Below are 13,143 nucleotides of genomic sequence, written 5' to 3' on the forward strand. Positions count from 1 at the left end.
CTGACTTGCCTAGTAAAAATAAATAAAAAAATACTGGAGAAAACACTCAACATTCAAAGCAAGATAATGACTTGTCATGATCTCTTCAGTCATACCACTTTGGTTTATTGCAGTTGTACACAATGACAATGACGATCCCAGGAAGAGGTCTATTTGACTAAATGTAATGAAAATAGGCCTATTTTCCTTTCTGACATCATGAACAACGTGCATTGAAGTCGTTCTGCCTTGGGCTTCTAAAATGTATCTAAATGTGGATAAGACTACCTTGAAATCAGAACAGCAGATGCATTTGTTGTAAACACGTTCCTAAGAGTTTTCAATCTCTTGCAAGTTATTCAGCACTGCATAATATGGATACAGTCATTAGATTGTATACGATTTATTCAAGTTACTTTATACATGCACTTTATATATATACAATGTACATAACCTGGGACATTGAACCAATTCTCAACAAAGGGGTCAAATTCAGTATCCCAATCAGATCTTAGAGAGTGGCATTCAGAGACCCATCAGGAAGTAGGTTTATTTATTCTGTACTAGCCATCTATCCTGTTCAGCCGTCTATACCTGTTTCATCAAATATTTACCGAAAGCTTGAGGAATTCTCAGCCTGCCATTATACATCTCCTGGCCAGGCTGAAGCGAACTCTGGATCTCGCCAAGCCCAGCGCTTATGCAGATGAGACACGGTGAATCAACATATTAAAAGGGGCTGACATTTGTCCTGGTATATTGAATCGTTAGCGCGACAGAATCACTTAAGCCGGATCCACTAACATCAAGTTTCCTGTCGTTATTGACCCCACAGGCCAAGCCTGACAAGTGGAGCTGCAGCAAAGTTCATTAATAATGTGAAATAAATCAATTGGCCAGGAAATAGTGGAAAAGTTGCAGACTGCAGTGAGGGTGTTTCATTTGCACCACGGTGCTCTTGACCCGTTGCATACACTCCTCTTGTCATGTTTGGGAATGTCTGCCCTCTGTCTGCATTCACCACCACATGCATCTCAGTGATCCTCAGGCTATGTGCCTATGTGAAGTCCACATTCAAAACAATAGAACTGGAAATGAAATGATATTATACAGTATAATAATGTGACATTATATAATTTTCAACAGGGTATATTTGAAACCTGTCCTTTGGTTCCATTGCATAACCCTCTGTGTTACCTATCCACGTCCAAACACACCCCTTCAGGGAGAAGAAGATGGACAGACCTAGAGTTGCAAAGGGAGGGTATATTACTGGAAACTTTCTAAGTTTACCAGTAAACTACCAGAATGTTGGTAACGTTCAAGGATTTTATGTAATTTATCACAAGACATTACAAGTGGTCCTTTTGGGTACTTCCGATTATCACAGGTGTCTGTAATTATCTCTGGCCCTCTGTGTGCCCAGAGATAATTACAGACAAATAAGATGACTTTAAAATAAAAAATAGAATCACACAGCTGTAAAACACTATCCTAAATATAAACCACAAACTTAGTGAATACCATTGGTGTTTAATATGAGGGTTTCAGCAATAAAAATATCATTTATTTTTATTTGACAGACTATGTCTTTGTTGCCAATGTTTTGGCACCAAACTGGTGGCAATAGTATGAATTTGGAAGAATTGCAGAGTTAATTGAAAATAATGCCATTGTTCATTAGATGCTTTTTTCATTAATTAGGCTATTTTCTGTTGAAACATATGGTCTATCCACTAGAAACTCATGGACAATATGGACACAGACATATAAAAATGATACTATATATGAATATATATATTTTTAAAAGTTATTCAAGTATAAATTACAAAAGTTACCATAGATTGCCAAAGATTACAGTAACTTTGGTAAATTACCGGTAGCTTTGCAACCCTAGACAGAACATCCCAGAGAAGAAGAAAGCTCTACTCTTCTATCACATAAATAATTCAAGATTAATGGGCAGGTTTTCAAAGTGGGTTAGACTGAGTAACCAGTACAGTAACATTTTCATTAAATGGATAGCGCCCCAGAACTTCATATTTTGTGTGTTTCTGGGGGTTGGGGTCATTTCTCAGGACATGTGGTTTCTCCAGAGACAGAACATAAACAGAGAATCACAATATGAAGACAAATAAACCACGCTCGCCTGGAAACCAACCAAAGAGCAGTTTAGAATTACAAATATTCATCAATCATTTCCCTGCCTGCATAGCCCAGTTATTATTGTCTCAGGAAAGATATAACAATATTTAGCCTTTTTTTATCTTCTGTATAGCACCACTTGAATGAACCGCAAAACCAAGCTACAGAGTTAACATTCCAGCATTCAAACCCACTTTTATGAGAGCAAAATAATTTTGTTACGATTGTGACAGATTTGGTAAGGCTTACTTTCAAAGAACTCATCCTAGCTTATGCATTTTTATTTGGTAACATTTTTATACGATTAATTAAACTACAATATAAATTGGGCCTCCAATCTCTCATTGAAATAGTTATTATTAAAATTAAGTGTATTTTGTTTTGTTACATTTCTTCTCTTTAAGATTTCATTTTAATTATTGATTACTTTGTTAGTATTTTAGTTTGGAGTTTATCACCGCAAAAGTGACACATTAATTTTTGCAGCCTGTCTCTCTAATTTTTTCATCATTCCTCACTCTATTGATTGGTTTTCTTCATCAACTGCCTACACGGCAACCAGACCTCTCACACCCTGGCAACGATCGGCGTGGCAATGGCAGGCGGAAGTGCAGTGTCAGCCAATCAAGACATCCTTCAGTGGCCGCTGTCACACTGGGAGAGAAGGTCAGACCTGCTGACATAGGATGAAAAAAACAGATCACTTAATTTGCCATTCTCACCTGAAAATGGGATCAAACTTCAGCCCAGGCAGATGAGGAGGCATACCATTAATCAGGGTGGAATGAGAAATTACTAACTGATTGTTGTATGCAGAATATAACAATATTTCAAATGATGTTGCATAAGTAATGTTCTGTATATACCTACTGTATGTGTACAAGGCATCCACAGCAAATTACCGAAAATACTAATATTTTAGATGTATTTTAAAGGGGAGCTGAACTGACTGATTTAGCCTCAGTTTCAGTCCTCTTCATTAGGAAATGCGTCTATGAATGAGATTTGGGTCTTGGAGGTGTGCTTTGATGTGGTGGTCTCTTGTGTGTGTGTGTTCGCACGTGGGAAGCATTTGTACATTCACTATGCCAAAACAGTACACAGTTACAGTCACTCACCCTTATAGATAACTTGAAACAGTCTAACCAGGTATTGTGTCTGGAGGTAGGCTAACTAGCAAGCTAGCCAAGTTCTTTCGCCAATTAGCTTCAGCTGGCCAGTGTGCGACCTTGGCGAAGTTGGTTTGACTTTGGATAGCCTGTGGGGCCAGTTAGGGACTGTCAATAAATTACACAATGTAAATGGGACAATATTTTCATGTTGCACACCTTTTAGTTGTCTCATTAAATCATTTCAATATTTGCATATGAATTTCTACAATGTATAGTTAGTTGGTTTGAGGTTTTTAAGTCATTGAAATGAATCCCATGTACATTGTGTAATTTACTGATGGTCCCTTACTAACCCCTAGGGTTATCCAAAGTCAAACCAAATTGACCATGGTCAGTGTGCGTTCTGCACCCACGTGTTGGGCATTATGATCGGGCTGTGTGCAGCTCCGCTCCGAAATTATGATTACTTGGGTGCTGCCAGCTCTGGGCATGTGGGCAGGATTGAAATAAACCCAACCCAAGGAAAAATGTTACATACCCTTAATTCCATGACATACCCTTTTTTTCCTAATTATCTTGCAAATCTCAGGACGAGACTGACTTTATGACCAAAATTATCCTATTTACACATTGTAGTCAATTTTGACACTAGAATAAATGTTTCTGATTCACATTGATGGTACATAAATGTATGTTGTTTTCAACCAGAGAAGTTGGTTTTTCGATTCAGTCGCAGTTTACAAACATATTTCTCCACTATGCCACGGGGGTGGATCATGACAAGTTTTTTTTCTCTCATGAGGATACAATGCTGAGGATTTTTATTTGAATTGCTTCATTGAGTGGATTGCCATAGTGCAGGGCTCTCTAACCCTGTTCCTGGAGCGCTACTGTCCTGTAGGTTTTCACTCCAACACTAATCTAGCAAACCTGATTCTAATAATTAGCTAGTTGATAAGCTGAACCAGGTTAGTTACAACTGGGGTTGGAGCGAAAACCTACAGGAGGGTAGCACTCCAGGAACAGGGTTGGAGACGCCTGCCATAGTGTTTCTGATTGAGCTGAGGAAAACTGTACTGTTGCTATATGGGTTATTCTACAGAAGTGGTGCAAATTGCAGTCCCACTCCAAAAAAACGATATATATATATAAAAAAAACAATAGTTTAGTCTCCATACTTTGGACATTTATTTACATAAATCCAGGACAATAACAAACATCTTGTTAAATTAATTTGGTTGTCCCAAACTCTGACTCCTAAACTTCATGTTTGAAAATAAAGCAATTAATGATTTTTGTAATTTTTTTACACTATTATTTCAATTGAACATCTTGAGTTGTTCTATTATTACATTGAAAGATACTGCTCTAATCAGTAGTCTTGTTTATTTTTAAACATCTTTTTATAAAAAATGCTGTCCCACCTTTTGATGTCACTACCTGTCACACCCTGGCTCTGGGACTCTTTATGTTGAGCCAGGGTGTGTGCATTCTATGTGTTCGTTTTCTATGTTGGGTGTTCTAGGTTGTCTATGTCTATGTTTGCATGTGTGACTCCCAATCAGAGGCAACGAGTGTCAGCTGTCGGCTGGTTGTCTCTGATTGGGAGCCATATTTAAACTGTGTGTTTTCTCTTGGGTGTTGTGGGTTTTTGTTCCGTGTCGGTATGTTTAACCGTGGACTTCACAAATCGTGTTTTTGTTTGTAGTTAGAAACTTTAATTAAATAAAGTCATGTTTATTTCACACGCTGCGCCTTGGTCCGCTTCCTGTAATGACGATCGTGACAGAAAAACCCACCATGCAACGACCAAGCAGCGTGTCCAGGGGCAGCCCTTGGGGTGGACATGGGAGGAAGCGCCGGGAAAGGCCCTGGCGAAAGAGGAGCAGCGTGTCCAGGAGCAGGCAGCCTGGACATGGGATGAGATATTGGACGGTAAAGGGTCCTGGACTTGGGGGGAAATCCTGGCCGGGATGGATCGCCGGCCATGGAGTGAGACAGTGGAGAGGCGCCGTAGAGAGGAGCTACGGCGTGATCAGGGTCGTCGTCGGACGGTCGTGAGGCAACCCCAGAAATTTTTTAGGGGGGGGCACACGGCATGGACGACGGGGCTGACGGAGGAGAAAAGGGGGCGGATCCAGAAGGCCACCAGGCCAGGGGTACACCGCCCTGTACGTCCTGTGCGGATGCCTCACACAGAGTGTGTGAGGGTAGGCATTCAGCCAGGACGGGTGGTGGCCGCTCTTCACTCCAGGCCTCCTATCCGTCTCCACAGCCCGGTTCGGCCTGTCCCTGCTCCACGCACCAAGCCTACGGTGTGCGTCGCCAGCCCAGTCCGGCCTGTCCCTGCTCCACGCACCAAGCCTACGGTGTGCGTCGCCAGCCCAGTCCGGCCTGTCCCTGCTCCACGCACCAAGCCTACGGTGTGCGTCGCCAGCCCAGTCCGGCCTGTCCCTGCTCCACGCACCAAGCCTACGGTGTGCGTCGCCAGCCCAGTCCGGCCTGTCCCTGCTCCACGCACCAAGCCTACGGTGTGCGTCGACAGCCCAGCCCGGCCTGTCCCTGCTCCACGCACCAAGCCTACGGTGTGCGTCGACAGCCCAGCCCGGCCTGTCCCTGCTCCACGCACCAAGCCTACGGTGTGCGTCGCCAGCCCGGTCCGGCCTGTTCCTGCCACCCGCACCAAGTTTACGGTGCGCGTCGCCAGCCCGACCCGGCCTGTTCCTGCCACTCGCACCAAACCTACGGTGCGCGTCGCCAGCCCGACCCGGCCTGTTCCTGCCACTCGCACCAAACCTACGGTGCGCGTCACCAGCCCGGTCCGGCCTGTTCCTGCCACTCGCACCAAACCTACGGTGCGCGTCGCCAGCCCGACCCGGCCTGTTCCTGCCACTCGCACCAAACCTACGGTGCGCGTCGCCAGCCCGGTCCGGCCTGTTCCTGCCACTCGTACTAAGCCAGGGGTGCGAGAAGTCAGCCTGGTTCAGCCCGTTCCTGCTACTCGCACCAAGCCCGGGGTGCGAGTCGTCAGCCTGGTCCAGCCCGTTCCTGCTACTCGCACCAAGCCAGGGGTGCGAGTCGTCAGCCTGGTTCAGCCCGTTCCTGCTACTCGCACCAAGCCCGGGGTGCGAGTCGTCAGCCTGGTCCAGCCCGTTCCTGCTACTTGCACCAAGCCAGGGGTGCGAGTCGTCAGCCTGGTTCAGCCCGTTCCTGCTACTCGCACCAAGCCCGGGGTGCGAGTCGTCAGCCTGGTAAGACCGGTCAGCTGCTCCACAACGGAGCGTAAGCAATCCGCTCCGTCAATGTCCAGTCCAGATCCAGCCAGCGGGGTCAGACCGGATCAGGGGCGCTACGGGGGAGTTATGGAGGGGTGGTGGTCAAGGCCGGAGCCGGAGCCGCCTCCGAGGAGGAATGCCCACCCAGCCCTCCCCTGTTTGGGGTTTTGTTTAGACGCGGTCGCTGTCCGCGCCTTTAGGGGGGGGTACTGTCACACCCTGGCTCTGGGACTCTTTATGTTGAGCCAGGGTGTGTGCATTCTATGTGTTCGTTTTCTATGTTGGGTGTTCTAGGTTGTCTATGTCTATGTTTGCATGTGTGACTCCCAATCAGAGGCAACGAGTGTCAGCTGTCGGCTGGTTGTCTCTGATTGGGAGCCATATTTAAACTGTGTGTTTTCTCTTGGGTGTTGTGGGTTTTTGTTCCGTGTCGGTATGTTTAACCGTGGACTTCACGAATCGTGTTTTTGTTTGTAGTTAGAAACTTTAATTAAATAAAGTCATGTTTATTTCACACGCTGCGCCTTGGTCTACTACTCCTTACCCAGACGATCGTGACACTACCGAAACACACACACATAAAAAGACTATAGAATTTCAAGTTTAAGTTTCCAAAATGTTTTTATTACACTCATATAGCAGTCAATACAAACTGAAATCCATAAGCATATAAAATATTACTGGATAAGAGCAACGAAATAAAAAAATAAGAGCAAAACATTTTTTTTACCAATAATGTGCAGTGGTTGTCATAGGGTGCTGAAGGTGGGTGTGGTGTATGAATCAGGCGCAGGACGCAGAGGCTCAGTCCAAAGGCTTTAGTGCAATATTCACACAAAACAAAAGCACAATAAGCCTGAAGGCGAATACAAGGCGCACACAGGCGACAAAATAAACGGCGCACAAAACATGTGCAAAGTAACCACTCCAAAACACTGGAGGGAAAATGTAGCTCCAACACGTAACAGAAGCGCAATCACACACAAACACAGACACACACAGCGAGAACTAAATAGAACACTAACGAGGACTAACTAGACACAGGTGTACAACATTAAGACCAAACCAAACGAACATGAAACATAGATCGGTGGCAGCTAGTACTCCGGGGACGACGACCGCCGAAGCCTGCCCGAACCAGGAGGAGGAGCAGCCTCGGCCGAAACCGTGACAGTACCCCCCCCTTGACGCGCGGCTCCAGCCGTGCGCCGACCCCGGCCTCGGGGACGACCAGGAGGACGCGGAGCAGGGCGCGCGGGATGGTCCCGGTGGAACTCCGACAGGAGAGATGGGTCTAGGATGTCCCTCCGCGGCACCCAGCACCGCTCCTCCGGGCCGTACCCCTCCCACTCCACGAGATACTGGAGACCCCCCATCCGGCGTCTGGAGTCCAAGATGGACCGAACGGTGTACGCCGGAGCCCCCTCGATGTCCAATGGGGGCGGAGGAGTCTCTCCTATCTCATTGTCCTGGAGTGGACCAGCTACCACCGGCCTGAGAAGAGACACATGGAACGAGGGGTTAATATTCTTATATTCAACAGGTAGATGTAACTTATAACACACCTTGTTCAATCTTCTCAGGACTTTAAAGGGCCCCACAAACCGCCGACCCAGCTTCCGGCAGGGCAGGCGGAGGGGTAGGTTTCTGGTAGAGAGCCAGACTCGATCTCCGGGTGCGTACACCGGCCCCTCACTGCGGTGGAGATCGGCGCTCGCCTTGTGACGACGGACGGCCCGCTGCAGGTGGACGTGGGCAGCGTTCCACGTCTCTTCCGAGCGCCTCATCCAATCATCCACCGCAGGGGCCTCGATCTGGCTCTGCTGCCACGGTGCCAGAACCGGCTGGTAACCTAATACACATTGGAAAGGGGTTAGGTTGGTAGAGGAGTGGCGGAGAGAATTCTGGGCCATCTCGGCCCAGGGAATGTAACGCGCCCACTCCTCAGGCCGGTCCTGGCAATACGACCTCAGAAACCTACCCACATCCTGGTTGACACGTTCTACCTGCCCGTTACTCTCCGGGTGGTACCCCGAGGTAAGGCTAACCGAGACCCCCAAACGCTCCATAAACGCTCTCCACACCCGGGAGGTAAACTGGGGGCCTCGATCAGACACTATATCCTCGGGGACCCCGTAATGCCGGAAGACGTGGGTAAATAGGGCCTCAGCAGTCTGTAGGGCAGTAGGAAGACCCGACATAGGGAGAAGACGACAGGCCTTAGAGAACCGGTCCACAACGACCAGGATGGTGGTATTCCCCTGAGAGAGGGGAAGGTCTGTTACAAAATCCACCGAGAGGTGGGACCATGGTCATTGTGGAACGGGTAGGGGCTGTAACTTACCCCTGGGCAGATGTCGGGGCGCCTTACACTGGGCGCACACTGAGCAGGAGGAGACATAAACCCTCACATCCCTAGCCAAAGTGGGCCACCAGTATTTAGTGCTAAGGCAATGCACTGTCCGGCCGATACCCGGATGTCCAGAGGAGGGTGACGTGTGAGCCCAGTAAATGAGTCGATCCCGAATCTCGAGCGGAACGTACTTCCGACCCTCAGGACACTGTGGAGGGCTGGGGTCGGTACGCAACGCTCGCTCGATTTCGGCATCGACCTCCCACACCACCGGTGCCACAAGGAAAGACTCCGGTAGTATGGGAGTGGGCTCAACGGACCTCTCCTCCGTGTCATACCGCCGGGACAGCGCATCTGCCTTACCATTCTGGGACCCAGGGATGTACGTGATTTTAAATACGAACCTGGTGAGAAACATACTCCATCGAGCCTGGCGAGGGTTCAGTCTCCTCGCTGCCCGGATGTACTCCAGGTTCTGATGGTCAGTCAAAATGAGGAAAGGGTGTTGAGCCCCCTCAAGCCAATGCCTCCACACCTTAAGGGCTTGAACTACAGCTAACAGCTCCCTGTCCCCAACGTCATAGTTACGCTCCGCCGGGCTGAGCTTCTTAGAGTAAAAAGCACAGGGGCGGAGTTTAGGTGGCGTGCCGGATCGTTGAGAGAGAACGGCCCCTATACCAGCCTCAGACGCGTCTACCTCAACCTGAAAGGGTAATGCGGGATCCGGATGCGCCAGCACCGGAGCCTACGTAAACAGGTCCTTCAGTCTCCTAAAGGCCCTGTCCGCATCGGCTGACCACTGCAGTCGCACCGGACCCCCCTTCAGAAGGGACGTGATGGGAGCTGCCACCTGTCCAAAACCCCGGATAAACCTCCGGTAGTAATTCGCAAAGCCCAAAAACTGCTGCACCTCTTTTACAGTAGTTGGGGTTTGCCAATTACGCACAGCGGACACACGATCCACCTCCATTCTCACCCCTGACGCGGACAACCGATAACCCAAAAAGGAGACCGACTCCTGGAAAAACAGACATTTCTCTGCCTTGACATATAGGTCGTGTTCCAACAGCCTCCTCAATACACGACGCACCAGGGTTATATGCTCGGCTCGGGTAGACGAGTACACCAGAATGTCATCAATGTACACGACCACCCCTTGTCCCTGCATATCCCGGAAAATGTCATCTACGAAGGATTGGAAGACTGATGGAGCATTCATCAACCCATATGGCATGACGAGATATTCGAAATGACCTGACGTAGTACTAAACGCTGTCTTCCATTCGTCACCCTCCCTAATGCGCACCAAGTTATACGCGCTCCTGAGATCCAGTTTTGTGAAAAACCGCGCTCCATGCAATGACTCCGTCATGGTCGCAATCAGAGGGAGTGGATAACTGTATTTCACAGTAATCTGATTGAGACCACGGTAATCAATGCACGGGCGCAACCTTCCATCTTTCTTTTTCACAAAGAATAAGCTCGAGGAGGCGGGAGAAGTGGAGGGCCGAATGTATCCCTGTCTCAAAGATTCGGCTATGTAAGTCTCCATAGCTTTTCTCTCCTCTTGAGACAAAGGATACACATGGCTCCGTGGGAGCGCTGCTCCTGCCTGGAGATCAATCGCACAATCCCCCTGTCTATGAGGAGGCAACTGCGTCGCCCTAGTTTTGCTAAACACGAGAGCTAAATCCCCATATTCAGGCGGAATGCGCAGTGCGGGCACTTGGTTTGGACTCTCCACCGAAGTCGCCCCCACAAAAAACACCCAGACATCGCCCCTCGCACTGAGCAGACCACCCATCGAGAGCCCTCTGTTGCCACGAAATAGCAGGGTTGTGGGTGCTTAACCAGGGAATCCCCAGCACCACTGGGTACGCAGGAGAGTCGATCAGATACAGCTGTTTAGTCTCCTCATGACCCCCCTGCGCACACATCCGAAGTGGCGCTGTGATCTCCCTGATCAACCCCGACCCCAACGGGCGGCTATCTAAGGCATGAACGGGAAAAGGTTTGTCAACAGGTAGGAGAGGGATCCCTAACTCAAAACAAAACTTCCGATCAACAAAATTCCCAGCTGCGCCTGAATCTACGAGCGCCTTATGCTGGGAATGAGGTGCAACCTGTGGAAAACAAACAGGTATACAAAAGTGCGCAACAGAAAGCTCTGGGTAAGTGGGACGTCTACTCACCTGGGAGGCCCCCCCAGTGCGTGGCCTGTTGTCTTCTCCCCCGGAGAACCCTCCCCAGCACCTGGCCGCAGTGTGCCCTCCACGACCGCACTTGGTGCAGGAGACAGGCCCCCTCGGGCTCCCCCTACTCCGTTCTCTAGCGCCGGCACCCCCGAGCTCCATAGGGCTAGGCTCGGAGGCGCCGGAGGGCGGAATGGACGGACTCCCCTCGGGACGTCCACGGGTGGCCAGCAGGGTGTCCAGACGGATGGACATATCGACCAACTGGTCGAAGGTAAGATGGGTATCCCTGCAGGCCAACTCACGTTGAACGTCCTCTCGTAGGCTACATCGAAAATGGTCGATGAGAGCCCGTTCATTCCACCCTGCATCCGCCGCTAGAGTCCGGTACTCTAGAGCGAACGCCTGCGCGCTCCTCCTCCCCTGTCTCAAATGGACTAGACGCTCCCCCGCCGCTTTGCCCTCAGGTGGATGGTCGAACACGGCCTTGAAGCGGCGGGAGAACTCTGCGTAGGTAATGGTGTTGGCGTCCATTCTCCTCCACTCGGCGTTAGCCCACTCCAACGCCTTGCCCGTGAGACAGGAGATGAGGGCGGAAACGCTCTCGTGTCCCGAGGGCACCGGGTGTACAGTGGCCAGGTAGAGCTCCACCTGCAGGAGGAACCCCTGACACCCGGCAGCTGTTCCGTCATACGCCCTCGGGAGCGAGAGCCGAATCCCCCTGGGTTCCGAACCTAGGACTGGTGGACCGACCGATGGGGTGGGCAGGGTAGGTGGAGGTGTGGGTACCCGGCTGGCCTCCCATCGGTGCAAGGTGTAGATTACCTCCTGTAGAGCGGTCTCCAGTTGTCTAATCTGGCCATCTTGCCCACGGATATGCTCCTCGAGCGACACTGGCGTCTCTGCCGATCCTGCTGATTCCATTATGGTGTGTGATTCTGTCATAGGGTGCTGAAGGTGGGTGTGGTGTATGAATCAGGCACAGGACGCAGAGGCTCAGTCCAAAGGCTTTAGTGCAATATTCACACAAAACAAAAGCACAATAAGCCTGAAGGCGAATACAAGGCGCACACAGGCGACAAAATAAACGGCGCACAAAACATGTGCAAAGTAACCACTCCAAAACACTGGAGGGAAAATGTAGCTCCAACACGTAACAGAAGCGCAATCACACACAAACACAGACACACACAGCGAGAACTAAATAGAACACTAACGAGGACTAACTAGACACAGGTGTACAACATTAAGACCAAACCAAACGAACATGAAACATAGATCGGTGGCAGCTAGTACTCCGGGGACGACGACCGCCGAAGCCTGCCCGAACCAGGAGGAGGAGCAGCCTCGGCCGAAACCGTGACAGTGGTCTTAAAGTGACTCATTAATCAATTAGCAGAAATATGGGATTGGTGACCTCATGTACCGTTTGGAGAGAATGAATTTACATTGACATTTTAGTCATTTAGCAGACGCTCTTATCCAGAGCGACTTACAGTTAGTGAATGCATACATTATTTTTTAATTTTTCATACTGGCCCCCAGTGGGAATCGAACCCAGAACCCTGGCGTTGCAAACGCCGTGCTCTACCAACTGAGCTACATCCCTGCCGGCCATTCCCTCCCCTACCCTGGACGACGCTGGGCCAATTGTGCGCCACCCCATGGGTCTCCCGGTTGCGGCCGGCTACGACAGAGCCTGAATGTGCCTTAAGCCACACCCCTACAAATATCACCAGGAGATTGGATTACACCCCTCTCCAGCATGGCCACATGTTGAGTAGTCTGTCTGCAAACATTTTGGAGAAAATGTGTGAGCAAGTTGAACAATCTTCATGTATTTTTAAGAAGTGTCACTACCGAACATATAATATTTCAAGAACTATGTAAAGTACAGTTTGGGGACTATAATATATGTTTGCTGGGATGTACATCTGTCCAAATGAACGATAGCCAGCCATATGTCAGCTAAGGCTATTCTTTAAAATCCAAAATAAGTCAAAATTGTCCAAATTGAAACAGTCACAACTGAAACAATTGAGACCACAGAGATATATAGGTATCATCTTTGTATCTTTGCCATTATG

The sequence above is a fragment of the Coregonus lavaretus genome (assembly GCF_964263955.1).
Source record: "Coregonus lavaretus genome assembly, chromosome: 10".
NCBI classification, from domain to species: domain Eukaryota; kingdom Metazoa; phylum Chordata; class Actinopteri; order Salmoniformes; family Salmonidae; genus Coregonus; species Coregonus lavaretus.